Source organism: Anser brachyrhynchus (assembly GCF_964034855.1).
Source record: "Anser brachyrhynchus genome assembly, chromosome: 20".
NCBI lineage: Eukaryota > Metazoa > Chordata > Aves > Anseriformes > Anatidae > Anser > Anser brachyrhynchus.
This window is the reverse complement of record NC_137713.1, coordinates 12,474,003-12,489,027: the sequence shown is the minus strand read 5'-3', so window position 1 is coordinate 12,489,027 and position 15,025 is coordinate 12,474,003.

Here is a 15,025-nt window from a genome sequence, read left to right as displayed (position 1 = left end):
TCCATTCATTTGCCTTGGTTTCCAGCCTTCCTGAGATTTATCGGTCCTTGTATGACATTCATGCCTTTGTTTCACCCTTCCTGTGTTGACACTTGTCATAACAGTTTTAGATCCTGAACATGATCATCTCAAAGTTTGCCTGACAGTTAGGTCTTCCTCACATTGTCATAGAGTATCAGGTCTCTACCACTTGAAATAGATTGGATTGGATTAGATTATTGGCACCGTCTCTTGTGCTGGTAGTCCATTATCTTCACAGTCCGTACAACTGGCCATCAGTGAACATGAAGTGGCCTTATCCTGCCCATTTACCTTTCTGGAAATCAGCCACTCTCTCTGCCTAGAACAGGGAATGGATTTTCCTCACCTATCTTCAAAAGCTCTGAAGTTTTCTGTGATCTTTCCAATTGTATGGTATGATAAGCTTTTGCTGCCACTGAAGGGTAGAAGTCATTATGAATAGTGCCAACAAAACAGAAACATAACAATGAAAACGATATTTTAATTCAGAATAGGTATTTGAAAAGTTCACCTTTTCTAGCACAAATGGGGAAAAGAAAAAAAAAAAAAAAAAAAGCAGTCCTAAAACATCAAAACTGTGGCCAAAGAATTAGAAGAAACACTATTTTTCCAAAGCTGCAATGTTTTCCATTCATCTGGCTGGGCCAGCAGAGCACTGGAGACCTGGATGCACTGTACTCATGGCTGGTTCCCCTAAATGACCTGCAGGGAGATCTTCTTATCTCTATCCCTCTGTTTCTCCTTTCAATCTCTGTTTTGTCTGTTTGTATCACTAGGTCTCAAATCGCCACTGATATATGCACGTGCAGCACCCAGCACAACCTTGTTTCAGGCTCCAGCGGGACCTTTAGGCATTACCATCCTGTAAACAAATAACAATGATAGTGAGTGTAATTACAATCGTCAAACTATTCCAGCTCCACATCATTAGCCATGCCCTGAGCTAAATAACATTTTAATCAGTTTGATATGTCATCTGTGGCTTTCTTCACTGTCACTTGCAATCCAGCAAACTCCTTCCTTCACGTTTCTAGATTAGACAGAGGGTTCTCAACTGCAGACATCCAATTCCCTGTTCAGGAAGCAGCGAGACCTTTCCTCTTCTCACAGATTTAAGATGATAGCCAAGCATCATGAGACACAGTGCGTATGTCTCCTAGGCCCATCCCATGAGAGCAGGACATTTACCACACATGAGAAGAAGACTTAATGCAGTGGCAAAGCAAAATACTCAGTGTCAAAGCCATGTCGAGATGATCATTAAAGACAGATCAAAATTACCCAATACAGGAGGAAAATCTATCGTTTGTAGAAGATTATGTTCTCTGATTATTAGTTTCAAAATTAGTTTTTCCTTTGGATTTGCTCTGAACTTAAACTTAGTTTGGAATGCCTTTGGTTTTGAATATTTCTGAAATCGTATTACTTCTCCTAAGTAAGTTGCTAGTCTGTTCTATTTACGTGAAATTCGAATAATATTGCGAAGTATCTGCCATCAGTTTTACTGTGTGCCAGGCTGAGTTCCCTGATGAATTTCAAATTTCAGATATGAAACGGTAAAGGTTAAAAAAAAAAATGTTACAAAGGGTACTTCATGCAGTAGCATAAACTTCTGTTTTCTCAAAACTTGTATCAGTTCATCTCACCAGGACCAGCAGGGGAAGCACACTCTGCCTAGGCACTGGCAAAGGGACACAGTGAGAGTGTAGGGTCTCTTGCTGGGGCCATTCAAAATTTGACTGTACAAGCCCCTGAGCAATATGACAGGGCTTTAAAAATGGCCCTGCTTGAAGTACGCGGGTGATCTGGAGACCTCTAAGGTGCTTTCCAACAAAAGCTTTTCTATAATTGTATGAAATCACCTGCAATAGATTAACCCTGGTCATTATTCCTATCACAGGAAATAACTGTGACACCTGGGTAACAGGTGAGCTTACTGCGACACCAGGGAGAGCCTTCCTGTACTTAAAGGCAACCTGTAGGAAAGCTGGGGAGGGAGTCTTTATCAGGGCCTGGAGTGACAGGACAAGGAGTAACCGCTTTAAACTGAAAAGTAGCACCCAGAAAGAACGGAGTCACGCAACAGGATTCATTTCCAAAACCACCTCATAGACACCTGGGCCAAAGAGCAGGGCCTTGAGCGGGTATATCACAATGACAGAGTTCATTTCCTTCCCAGTAGCTGGCACGTGCCGTTTTTTGGGATTTCGGGGCTACAGTGAGCTGCTAAGAGGGATGTCTTAGCTCTTGCAGGGCAGTGCTTCCACTAAGGCCAGGACTTTTCTGCATCTTCTACTGCCCTGCAAGCGAGGATGCTTGGGGCACACAGGAAGCTGGGAGCGGACACAGCTGCAGGGATTCCATAAGGCACAAGCAAATGCAGCCTTGGCTTGGTGACACTTTCTCTTGATTACTGCTCAACACAAATTACCTCGAGCAAGTCTACTGTGAGGACTAAAGGAAAGAGACGTATGGATGCTGCTAAGCTCTTCTAGCTTGTACCAGGTAGGAAAGATACCTCTGTAGCAGGCGTGAAGAGGATAGCACTAATTAATTAGATGAGAAGCGGAGGAAAGGCACTTAGAGGTAGTGAAAAGCAGTTAATGTGATGTTCCGGGGAAGCTTCAGTCTGCTTAAGGAGTAGCAAGAACAAGCCTAAAGTCATAGCCAAATACAAGAAAGAGAGGAGGACACGCAGCATGAGAAGCTCCCGAGAGAAAGGAGCTCTGTTTTGGGTAAAAATCAGTCCCTTTTTCTATCATGGAGACATCCAAGGGCGTAGGACACGTGCACTTCAGGGAACCAAGAGATGCTGTGCATTTCTCTCGTCCCCCTGACACAGCCACTAGGTGACGATGCTTCCAATTCTCTCTAAAGAAACCTTGCTTTCTCAGGCCCAGGTGTCCAGCTGCACACCAAGGACGTCCCTGGCTCCCAGGCACAGTTCCCAGGCCCAAGGCCGAGCTCCCCTCCGAACCCCCATTCCAGCAGACCTTGCTCCTGGCGTTGTGGAGCAGCCATTTCATGTCAGCCTTTTCTCCTGGCAGTCAGCTTAGCGCCGTAACCTCTGCCATCGGGGCGCCCGAGAGCCGTGTGAGGTCAGCAGAGAGTCACTGTCAGCCTTTGACCTCACAGAGGTGGGTGGCCATAAGTGCCCTGAGCGTCCAGCTCGCATTGAGTACTGCTGGTGGCACTCGAGGCGTGGAGGTCTGCATGGTGCAATGGGAGACGCCGATGTCCTGCTGCTGGAACAAGAGACGCTGATGTGCTGCTGGTGCAGGAGGAGACGTGAAGGTGCTGCTGCTTAGAGGTGCTGAGGAGCGGGCAGCCTCCGTGCCGGTGGCTGAGCATGCTGCTCTTAATTAGTGCTCTACCCTTCCTATCTTTTTACTAAGGTGGGTAGAGAGAAATGCCCATATCTGTTTATTTCCTGGTAAGAAATGTAAGAGCCTTGTATCTGCATATTCACCAGATTCATCCCAGCGCCCTTGGTACTGGCGATCTGTGTTGATCTGTAATAAAGAGCAATCGGTAGCACACCAAGTCTCCGTGACCTTGCATCTAACAGAATCGTCCAAATCCCTGTTGTGATCTCTCTACAGCTGTGGGCTGGCTAAGCTGTCTGTTGGATGGTGAAAATGGGAAATGATTGGGATGGGAAATGATGAGTGGGCCGAGAAATCATTGCTGGGATGGGAAGACTTCCTTGGGTTGGAAAGCCATTGGGCTAGGAAATCAAAGAGATGGGAAATCTTCCCTGGGTTTGAAATCATTGGGAAGCAAAAGCGTCGGGATGGGAAATCACTCCGGGGATGGGGAAGTATTGGGATGGGAAGTCTTTAATGGGGTGGGTAACATTCACTGGGGGAGGAAGTACTTGGAAAAGTAATCAGAGAGATGGGAATCCTTTGGGATGAGATCTCTTTGGATTAAGAAACGCTTCGTGTCGATGGGAAATATCTCGTATGGGAATCTGTTATCATGTGAAATTGTAAGGATGGGAAATGACCGTTAGGATGCAAAGCTGGTACTGGGACGGGAAATGCTTGGGACGGGGAAGTGTTGGTGTGAAACCGTCCTGGGCATGGCAAATGATGCGTGGGAGGGAAAGCCTGATGGGGATGGAAAAGTCTTGCGATGGGAAGCCTGCTTGGGTCCAAAAGCTGCAGTCCTCACCAAGATGGCGGCGAGGGGCTGGTCAGCCGTTGGGACGGAACGGCCGTTGCCCGCGTTCCCCAACTGACCGCCCCACTCTCCAGCCACCATGGCAGGTACAGCAGCCGGCTCCCGCTCCTCCCGGGGCTGCGGCCCTGCTGGCGAGCCCAGCGCCCCAGATCTCACCCCAGCGCCCTTTTTCCCACAGAGGGTTTCCCCAGACGGCTTCCGCGGCTTCCGCAGACGCAAAACTCCCCCTTCGTCATCCCAGCCGTGCCGCCAACGGTGGCTGCCTGGCTGCTGCCCTCCCTCCCCGGAGCGATGGCGCTGCCCTTGCAGCCCCCCCAGGTACCCACCCTCCCCTACGCGCTGCCCCAGGCCACCGTCTGGCACGTGGTGCCGGGGGTCCAGGGGCAGGTGCTGCAGCTCCCCGCCGGGGTGCAGCTGGCACCTGGGGGGCACCTCCCACCCGAGGGGCATCACCTGCAGCTTGGGCAGCTCCCCGCCGTGGGGCAGCTCCCTGCTGTGGGGCAGCTCCCCCACACCGCTCCTCCCTGGGCCCCCGTCTACCAGTGGGGACAGCCCGTGGGGACGGGGACGGTGCTGCCCCAGGATCCCCTCTGGCTGGGGCCCGGGGCCGTGCTCCATGGGGAGCTCCTGCACCCCGCAGGCACCTGCCTGCTGCAGGCCCCTGCCCACCCCGGCCCCCCACCCCTCCTCGTCCCGGGGCCTCCGCTGCGGGGGCAGGCGCTCCCCGCGCCCCGCACCCTGACCAGCAGCCGGGGGCAGCTGCCGGAGCCCTGTGACCACGCCGTGGGGCTCAGCGAGGACCAGGGGCCCCCGCTGCCCGGCCCCACTCCCCCCGAGCCTGCCCAGGCTCCAACGACCGCCAGCACCCAGACGGTGACGCCCGACGGTGAGTTTGGGGCTGGCGCAGCCGGCCGCTGGGCGCCCCACACCCAGGAGCCATGGGAAAGCTGGCATCGCCCATCCTGGGGGATTTGCTTGCTTTTTCCTCAGCGGCGACAGTTGCAGAGGTGCCTGAGGAGCCCCTGGAGCTGCTTGAGCTGGGCCCCGATGCCTTCGCCGAGGCCTTTCCCCACCTGGCAGGGGACAGCCAGCAGCTGCAGCACCTGCAGGACCAGCTCCCGGCCGACCTGGACATCTCCGGCTTGGAGGAGCTGCTCAGCTGGCTCGATGCCGTGGAGCCCCAGGACGCCTTCCCCGGTGTCCCCAGCAGTCCTGTGCTCAGCCGCTTCCTGTCTGAGCTGCCCGACCTCTGCGAGGACATGGAGGAGCCGAGCACACAGGGACTGGCAGCCACCAGAGCGCTGGGTGAGGTACCCTCAACCCCTGGGGTGCACCCCGAGAAGGTGCAGGGTGGGCGGGCGGTGCAGCCCCCTGCTGTGCCGGCAGCGAGCTCCCCCCTCAAGCCTGCAGCCAGTCCCCAGCTCAGTGCCCTCAGGAGACCCCTGCCCAACCCTCCCTTCACTCTCCCCAAAAGGCCCCCCCACCCTGAATTCCCCACTGCCCTTAGCAGACCCCTGCCCAACCCTCCCTCGCGTCCCCTCAAGAGACCCCCCGACCCTGAATTCCTTAATTCCCTTAGGAGACCCCTGCCCAAGCCTCGCCTGAGTCCCCTCAAGAGCCCCCCCGACCCTGAATTTATTAGTGCCCTTAGGAGACCCCTGCCCAATCCCCCTCTGGGTCCCCTCAAGAGCCCCCCCGGCCCTGAATTTATTAGTGCCCTTAGGAGGCCCCTGCCCAATCCCCCTCTGAGTCCCCTCAAGAGCCCCCCGCCTGCCCCTGCGCCCACCGGCACCAAGTGGGGGGCCAAGCGCCCCGCGCCCACCAGCACCCCCAGCACAGCGCAGAGCTCCCAGCACAGGAGGCCGGCGACGGAGAAAACCCCCGGCAAGGAGAAGACGACGCTGCTGGGCCAGGGTGGCCAAGGCCCCAAGACGCTGTGCCAGGGGAAGACGGGTGGCCACAGCGCGGTGGCTGGCAGCAGCGGCCAAGCGGGCGGCGGCAGGCAGCAGCCGGCGAGCGACAGCACCAGGGCGCCCAGCAAGAGGGCCCGAAGCCCGGGGGCTGCTGGGGGGCAAGGAGCAGCGGCACCGCCTCCCCGGAGAGCGCTGCTGCTGCTGGAGCCCCCCCCCATTAAGCCCCGTGCCCGTGCCCGTGCCGTGCGGGCCCAGGACAGGCTCCGTCCCCAAGCCATCGGGGACACGACGCTGCAGCGCCAGCACCCGGGGACAAAGACCCCCAGCGAGACTTCGCAGCCGCTGGGGGCCAGGGCGAAGGCGCTGGGGCCAGTGCGCCAGCCGCCCTGTGTGCAGCCGCAGCCCACCTCCAGCGGCCCCAGCAGCATGCCCAGGGCCCCACCGACGGTGCCAGGCTCCAGCGCTGTGCCCGCTGCCCCCCGGCCCCCAGCTGGCGACAAGGCCCAGGCGGTGCCGGCACCACCAGGCAGCACGGCGCGAGCGTGGAGAGCTCCCGTGCAGCAGGCGCCCAGAGCGCCGTGCCTGCCAGCCGCGGGGGGCCAAGCGCAGCGGGAGCCTCTGCCCACGCAGCCGCGCACGCTGCAGCGTCCGGCGCAGCCCCGCGTGGACTACGTGCCCTGCGTGGGGCCCTGGGCGGGCGGCGACGCGGCGCCCACGCCGCTGGAGGAGCAGGAGGCGTCGGTGCCCATCACGCCGCAGCAGCGTCCCGAGCGGGAGCGCCTGAAGAAGCTGGCCCAGGAGGAGCGGCAGCGGGCGGCCCACCAGATGAAGATCGGCCCCGTGCAATTCTTCGTGCAGCGGCAGAAGGACCACGCCATAGCCAAGTATTACGGCTACCCGTGACCCTGCGCTCCTCGACGGCCCCTGCAGCACACGGGCCCGCTCAGCATGCAGGCACAGAGACCTCTGCAGGCGCCTGCTCCAGCTTCAGCCACGCTCCTCAGCCCTTGCCCCTCTCGCTTGCCCTCTCCCTTCTCCAGTGCTGGAGCTACGCAGTGTTTGCCACTGTCAGGGATGGGCAACTGGGGCAATGGGAAATGCGCGCGTCACGAATGAACGTTGCAATGGGAAGCTGTTGGGATGTTGGCAATAGCTGGGGTGGGAAAGGTTGGGCATGGGAACTGCTTGTTGGGACACCAAATGGCTGAGATCCCAAACTTCTTTCTTCGTTCGGGTCATTTCTCTTATTTAGTGCCTTCCTTATTAAATTCCTCTAGTGTAGGTGTTCACTCAGCAAGGCCTCTGCCTGCAGCTGTTCTGGCACTGGGATGCCGAGGGGATTTCATGCAGCCCGCTCCCGCTGCCCATGCTCAGTCCGTGCATGGATGTGGGCATGGCCAGCACGGACGGGAGAAAATGGGTGGACGGCTGGGTGGATGGGAGGGTGATGGGAGTTGGGAATTCAGCCTTGGGATCAGACACGGGAGGTTGTTGGGATAGGAAATGACCAGTGGGATGGGAAGTCACGATGGGGATAGGAATTCATTAGAATAGGACAAATTGGTTTCATTTTTATTTATTATTTTATTAATTTTATTTATTTATTTTATTTATTATATTTATTAATTTTATTTATTAAATTTACTTTATTGACTGTGTTGTACAGGATGGCATTTTTTTAGGTTCTCTTCCTTTTCTACCCTATTAAACTCTCTTTATCACAACGCACTGCTTTGTACTTCATTTTTCCTTCCGAGTCGTTCTGGATTCACTCAGGATGGGGGGACATTAGTGAACGCCTGTGTGCTTCAGATCCAAGGTCACCTTTGCCCTCAACTCAAGATACATATTTGCATCTGTTGTCATGATACAAAATTAACAACAACAAAATAAAAGTTAACTACTTCCGAGCACCAGCTGTACGTTTGCTGGGTCTGCTCTATGCATTTGAAGACCATTCAATACTATTCAGCACCTTCAGGAGGAAATGTGTGGTTCTAGGGAAATGCATCTTGATCTGATGCAAACCTGCGACGCACCCTGCAGCCCCTGCAACCCCTGTGATTTTACCTGCAGCCCCTGCAACCCCTGTGATTTTACCTGCAGCCCCTCCAAGCCCCGTGATTTTACCTGCAGCCACTCCAACCCTGGGACAGGCCCTACAGCTGGCTCCGGGGACTACCCCGTTGCCGTATCAGTCGCCAATACACACAAGATGAAGGAATGGATGCAGAAGTCATCTCGTTTAGGCAGGGAAGAAAGTCCTCCGAAGAAGGGGAAGGAGCAAGAGGAAGGCGAGGCAGGCGACCCCAATGTAGGGCCATCCCAGGGAAGAGGAGGCTGTTATAAAATAGAAAAGAGAGAAAAGCAGCAGTAAGCAGGTGATCCCCATCCCTGGGCGAGCTGCGAGACATGGGACAAGATTTCAGCTGTCATGCAGGCGAGCACATTGTCACCTGGCTGCTGCGATGCTGGGATAACAGCTCCGGGAGCCTGGAATCGGAGGGCAGGGAAGCCAAGCAGCTGGGATCCTTCTCTGGGGAAGGGGGCACTGAGAAAGCGATCGGAAACGGGGCACAAGCCTCTGGAGGCGGCGCCTGTCAGGCGTGAAGGAAAGGGATCCCTTCCAGGAAGATGCTGTGGGGTTGCTGAGGGTCGAAGAACAGCAGGTGTTGGCTGCTCCCACCGTGCTGCAGCAGCGGCAAGGGAGAGACGTGGTGGTTTTCCTCAGCTGGGCAGCTGAGCTCCACCTCAACCGCTCTCTCCCTGCCCCTCCTCAAACGGAAAGGGGAGAAAATAGGATGGAAAGGGCTCAAGGGCTGAGAGAAGGACAGGGAGATCACTCCACAATGATCGTCACGGGCAAAAGAGGCTCAGCAGAGCCTGTTCCAGTCCAGCCCGGGCCTGCTCCTGCGGGGGCTCTCCACAGGCCGCGGCCTCCTCCAGGCCACATCCACCTGCTCCACCGGGGGCTCCTCCACGGGCTGCAGCGTGGAGATCTGCTCCGTGTGGGACCCGTGGGCTGCAGGGGGACAGCCTGCTCCACCAGGGGCCTCTCCCCAGGCCGCAGGGGAACTGCTGCTGTGAGCCTGGAGCACCTCCTGCCTCCTGCTGCACTCACCTTGGGGGCTGCAGAGAGGTTTCTCACTCCTCCCTGACCCAGACGCTGCTGTGCAGCAGGTTTCTTTCCCTTTCTTAGATGGGCTCTCACACAGGCGCAAACATCATCCTTTTTGTCTCAGTTCTGGGCAGCAGCGGGTCCCTCTGGAGCCTCCTGGAACCGGCCCTTATCTAACATGGGGCAGCTGCTGCATTCTCCTCACAGAGGACACCCCTGCAGCCCCCCGCTACCAGAACCTGTCCTCGTAAACGCAACACAAGACACCGACCGAGCCTCCCTGATTCCCAGCAGGTGGGTCAGGCTGGGAACCCAGGCCAGTGCCTGGCAGACCGTCCTGGGCCTTGAAAAGCAAGCTTTATGGGCACGTAGCACCCAGAAAGAACGGAGTCACACAACAGGATTCATTTCCAAAACCGTCTCACAGACACCTGGGCCAAAGTGCAGGGCCTTGAGCAGGTATATCACAATGACAGAGTTCATTTCCTTCCCAGTAGCTGGCACGTGCCGTTTTTTGGGATTTCGGGGCTACAGTGAGCTGCTAAGAGGGATGTCTTAGCTCTTGCAGGGCCGTGCTTCCACTAAGGCCAGGACCTTTCTGCATCTTCTACTGCCCTGCAAGCGAGGATGCTTGGGGCACACAGGAAGCTGGGAGCGGACACAGCTGCAGGGATTCCATAAGACACAAGCAAATGCAGCCTTGGCTTGGTGACACTTTCTCTTGATTACTGCTCAACACAAATTACCTCGAGCAAGTCTACTGTGAGGACTAAAGGAAAGAGACGTATGGATGCTGCTAAGCTCTTCTAGCTTGTACCAGGTAGGAAAGATACCTCTGTAGCAGGCGTGAAGAGGATAGCACTAATTAATTAGATGAGAAGTGGAGGAAAGGCACTTAGAGGTAGTGAAAAGCAGTTAATGTGATGTTCCGGGGAAGCTTCAGTCTGCTTAAGGAGTAGCAAGAACAAGCCTAAAGTCATAGCCAAATACAAGAAAGAGAGGAGGACACGCAGCATGAGAAGCTCCCGAGAGAAAGGAGCTCTGTTTTGAGTAAAAATCAGTCCCTTTTTCTATCATGGAGACATCCAAGGGCGTAGGACACGTGCACATTTCTCTCGTCCCCCTGACACAGCCACTAGGTGACGATGCTTCCAATCCTCTCTAAAGAAACCTTGCTTTCTCAGGCCCAGGTGTCCAGCTGCACACCAAGGACGTCCCTGGCTCCCAGGCACAGTTCCCAGGCCCAAGGCCGAGCTCCCCTCCGAACCCCCATTCCAGCAGACCTTGCTCCTGGCGTTGTGGAGCAGCCATTTCATGTCAGCCTTTTCTCCTGGCAGTCAGCTTAGCGCCGTAACCTCTGCCATCGGGGCGCCCGAGAGCCGTGTGAGGTCAGCAGAGAGTCACTGTCAGCCTTTGACCTCACAAAGGTGGGTGGCCATAAGTGCCCTGAGCGTCCAGCTCGCATTGAGTACTGCTGGTGGCACTCGAGGCGTGGAGGTCTGCATGGTGCAGTGGGAGACGCCGATGTCCTGCTGCTGGAACAAGAGACGCTGATGTGCTGCTGGTGCAGGAGGAGACCTGAAGGTGCTGCTGCTTACAGGTGCTGAGGAGCGGGCAGCGTCCGTGCCGGTGGCTGAGCATGCTCCTCTTAATTAGTGCTCTACCCTTCCTATCTTTTTACTAAGGTGGGTAGAGAGAAATGCCCATATCTGTTTATTTCCTGGTAAGAAATGTAAGAGCCTTGTATCTGCATATTCAGCAGATTCATCCCAGCACCCTTGGTACTGGCGATCTGTGTTGATCTGTAATAAAGAGCAATTGGTAGCACACCAAGTCTCCGTGACCTTGCATCTAACAGAATCGTCCAAATCCCTGTTGTGATCTCTCTACAGCTGTGGGCTGGCTAAGCTGTCTGTTGGATGGTGAAAATGGGAAATGATTGGGATGGGAAATGATGAGTGGGCCGAGAAATCATTGCTGGGATGGGAAGACTTCCTTGGGTTGGAAAGCCATTGGGCTAGGAAATCAAAGAGATGGGAAATCTTCCCTGGGTTTGAAATCATTGGGAAGCAAAAGCGTCGGGATGGGAAATCACTCCGGGGATGGGGAAGTATTGGGATGGGAAGTCTTTAATGGGGTGGGTAACATTCACTGGGGAAGGAAGTACTTGGAAAAGTAATCAGAGAGATGGGAATTCTTTGGGATGAGATCTCTTTGGATTAAGAAACGCTTCGTGTCGATGGGAAATATCTCGTATGGGAATCTGTTATCATGTGAAATTGTAAGGATGGGAAATGACCGTTAGGATGAAAAGCTGGTACTGGGACGGGAAATGCTTGGGACGGGGAAGTGTTGGTGTGAAACCGTCCTGGGCATGGCAAATGATGCGTGGGAGGGAAAGCCTGATGGGGATGGAAAAGTCTTGCGACGGGAAGCCTGCTTGGGTCCAAAACCTGCAGTCCTCACCAAGATGGCGGCGAGGGGCTGGTCAGCCGTTGGGACGGAACGGCCGTTGCCCGCGTTCCCCAACCGACCGCCCCACTCTCCAGCCACCATGGCAGGTACAGCAGCCGGCTCCCGCTCCTCCCGGGGCTGCGGCCCTGCTGGCGAGCCCAGCGCCCCAGATCTCACCCCAGCGCCCTTTTTCCCACAGAGGGTTTCCCCAGACGGCTTCCGCGGCTTCCGCAGACGCAAAACTCCCCCTTCGTCGTCCCAGCCGTGCCGCCAACGGTGGCTGCCTGGCTGCTGCCCTCCCTCCCCGGAGCGATGGTGCTGCCCTTGCAGCCCCTGCAGGTACCCACCCTCCCCTACGCGCTGCCCCAGGCCACCGTCTGGCACGTGGTGCCGGGGGTCCAGGGGCAGGTGCTGCAGCTCCCCGCCGGGGTGCAGCTGGCACCTGGGGGGCACCTCCCACCCGAGGGGCATCACCTGCAGCTTGGGCAGCTCCCCGCCGTGGGGCAGCTCCCTGCTGTGGGGCAGCTCCCCCACACCGCTCCTCCCTGGGCCCCCGTCTACCAGTGGGGACAGCCCGTGGGGACGGGGACGGTGCTGCCCCAGGATCCCCTCTGGCTGGGGCCCGGGGCCGTGCTCCATGGGGAGCTCCTGCACCCCGCAGGCACCTGCCTGCTGCAGGCCCCTGCCCACCCCGGCCCCCCACCCCTCCTCGTCCCGGGGCCTCCGCTGCGGGGGCAGGCGCTCCCCGCGCCCCGCACCCTGACCAGCAGCCGGGGGCAGCTGCCGGAGCCCTGTGACCACGCCGTGGGGCTCAGCGAGGACCAGGGGCCCCCGCTGCCCGGCCCCACTCCCCCCGAGCCTGCCCAGGCTCCAACGACCGCCAGCACCCAGACGGTGACGCCCGACGGTGAGTTTGGGGCTGGCGCAGCCGGCCGCTGGGCGCCCCACATCCAGGAGCCATGGGAAAGCTGGCATCGCCCATCCTGGGGGATTTGCTTGCTTTTTCCTCAGCGGCGACAGTTGCAGAGGTGCCTGAGGAGCCCCTGGAGCTGCTTGAGCTGGGCCCCGATGCCTTCGCCGAGGCCTTTCCCCACCTGGCAGGGGACAGCCAGCAGCTGCAGCACCTGCAGGACCAGCTCCCGGCCGACCTGGACATCTCCAGCTTGGAGGAGCTGCTCAGCTGGCTCGATGCCGTGGAGCCCCAGGACGCCTTCCCCGGTGTCCCCAGCAGTCCTGTGCTCAGCCGCTTCCTGTCTGAGCTGCCCGACCTCTGCGAGGACATCGAGGAGCCGAGCACACAGGGACTGGCAGCCACCAGAGCGCTGGGTGAGGTACCCTCAACCCCTGGGGTGCACCCCGAGAAGGTGCAGGGTGGGCGGGCGGTGCAGCCCCCTGCTGTGCCGGCAGCGAGCTCCCCCCTCAAGCCTGCAGCCAGTCCCCAGCTCAGTGCCCTCAGGAGACCCCTGCCCAACCCTCCCTTCACTCTCCCCAAAAGGCCCCCCCACCCTGAATTCCTCACTGCCCTTAGCAGACCCCTGCCCAACCCTCCCTCGCGTCCCCTCAAGAGACCCCCCGACCCTGAATTCCTTAATTCCCTTAGGAGACCCCTGCCCAAGCCTCGCCTGAGTCCCCTCAAGAGCCCCCGCGGCCCTGAATTTATTAGAGCCCTTAGGAGGCCCCTGCCCAATCCCCCTCTGAGTCCCCTCAAGAGCCCCCCGCCTGCCCCTGCGCCCACCGGCACCAAGTGGGGGGCCAAGCGCCCCGCGCCCACCAGCACCCCCAGCACAGCGCAGAGCTCCCAGCACAGGAGGCCGGCGACGGAGAAAACCCCCGGCAAGGAGAAGACGACGCTGCTGGGCCAGGGTGGCCAAGGCCCCAAGACGCTGTGCCAGGGGAAGACGGGTGGCCACAGCGCGGTGGCTGGCAGCAGCGGCCAAGCGGGCGGCGGCAGGCAGCAGCCGGCGAGCGACAGCACCAGGGCGCCCAGCAAGAGGGCCCGAAGCCCGGGGGCTGCTGGGGGGCAAGGAGCAGCGGCACCGCCTCCCCGGAGAGCGCTGCTGCTGCTGGAGCCCCCCCCCATTAAGCCCCGTGCCCGTGCCCGTGCCGTGCGGGCCCAGGACAGGCTCCGTCCCCAAGCCATCGGGGACAAGACGCTGCAGCGCCAGCACCCAGGGACAAAGACCCCCAGCGAGACTTTGCAGCCGCTGGGGGCCAGGGCGAAGGCGCTGGGGCCAGTGCGCCAGCCGCCCTGTGTGCAGCTGCAGCCCACCTCCAGCGGCCCCAGCAGCATGCCCAGGGCCCCGCCGACGGTGCCAGGCTCCAGCGCTGTGCCCGCTGCCCCCCGGCCCCCAGCTGGCGACAAGGCCCAGGCGGTGCCGGCACCACCAGGCAGCACGGCGCGAGCATGGAGAGCTCCCGTGCAGCAGGCGCCCAGAGCGCCGTGCCTGCCAGCCGCGGGGGGCCAAGCGCAGCGGGAGCCTCTGCCCACGCAGCCGCGCACGCTGCAGCGTCCGGCGCAGCCCCGCGTGGACTACGTGCCCTGCGTGGGGCCCTGGGCGGGCGGCGACGCGGCGCCCACGCCGCTGGAGGAGCAGGAGGCGTCGGTGCCCATCACGCCGCAGCAGCGTCCCGAGCGGGAGCGCCTGAAGAAGCTGGCCCAGGAGGAGCGGCAGCGGGCGGCCCACCAGATGAAGATCGGCCCCGTGCAATTCTTCGTGCAGCGGCAGAAGGACCACGCCATAGCCAAGTATTACGGCTACCCGTGACCCTGCGCTCCTCGACGGCCCCCGCAGCACCCGGGCCCGCTCAGCATGCAGGCACAGAGACCTCTGCAGGCGCCTGCTCCAGCTTCAGCCACGCTCCTCAGCCCTTGCCCCTCTCGCTTGCCCTCTCCCTTCTCCAGTGCTGGAGCTAGGCAGTGTTTGCCACTGTCAGGGATGGGCAACTGGGGCAATGGGAAATGCGCGCGTCACGAATGAACGTTGCAGTGGGAAGCTGTTGGGATGTTGGCAATAGCTGGGGTGGGAAAGGTTGGGCGTGGGAACTGCTTGTTGGGACACCAAATGGCTGAGATCCCAAACTTATTTCTTCGTTCGGGTCATTTCTCTTATTTAGTGCCTTCCTTATTAAATTCCTCTAGTGTAGGTGTTCACTCAGCAAGGCCTCTGCCTGCAGCTGTTCTTGCACTGGGATGCCGAGGGGATTTCATGCAGCCCGCTCCCGCTGCCCATGCTCAGTCCGTGCATGGATGTGGGCATGGCCAGCACGGACGGGAGAAAATGGGTGGACGGCTGGGTGGATGGGAGGGTGATGGGAGTTGGGAATTCAGCCTTGG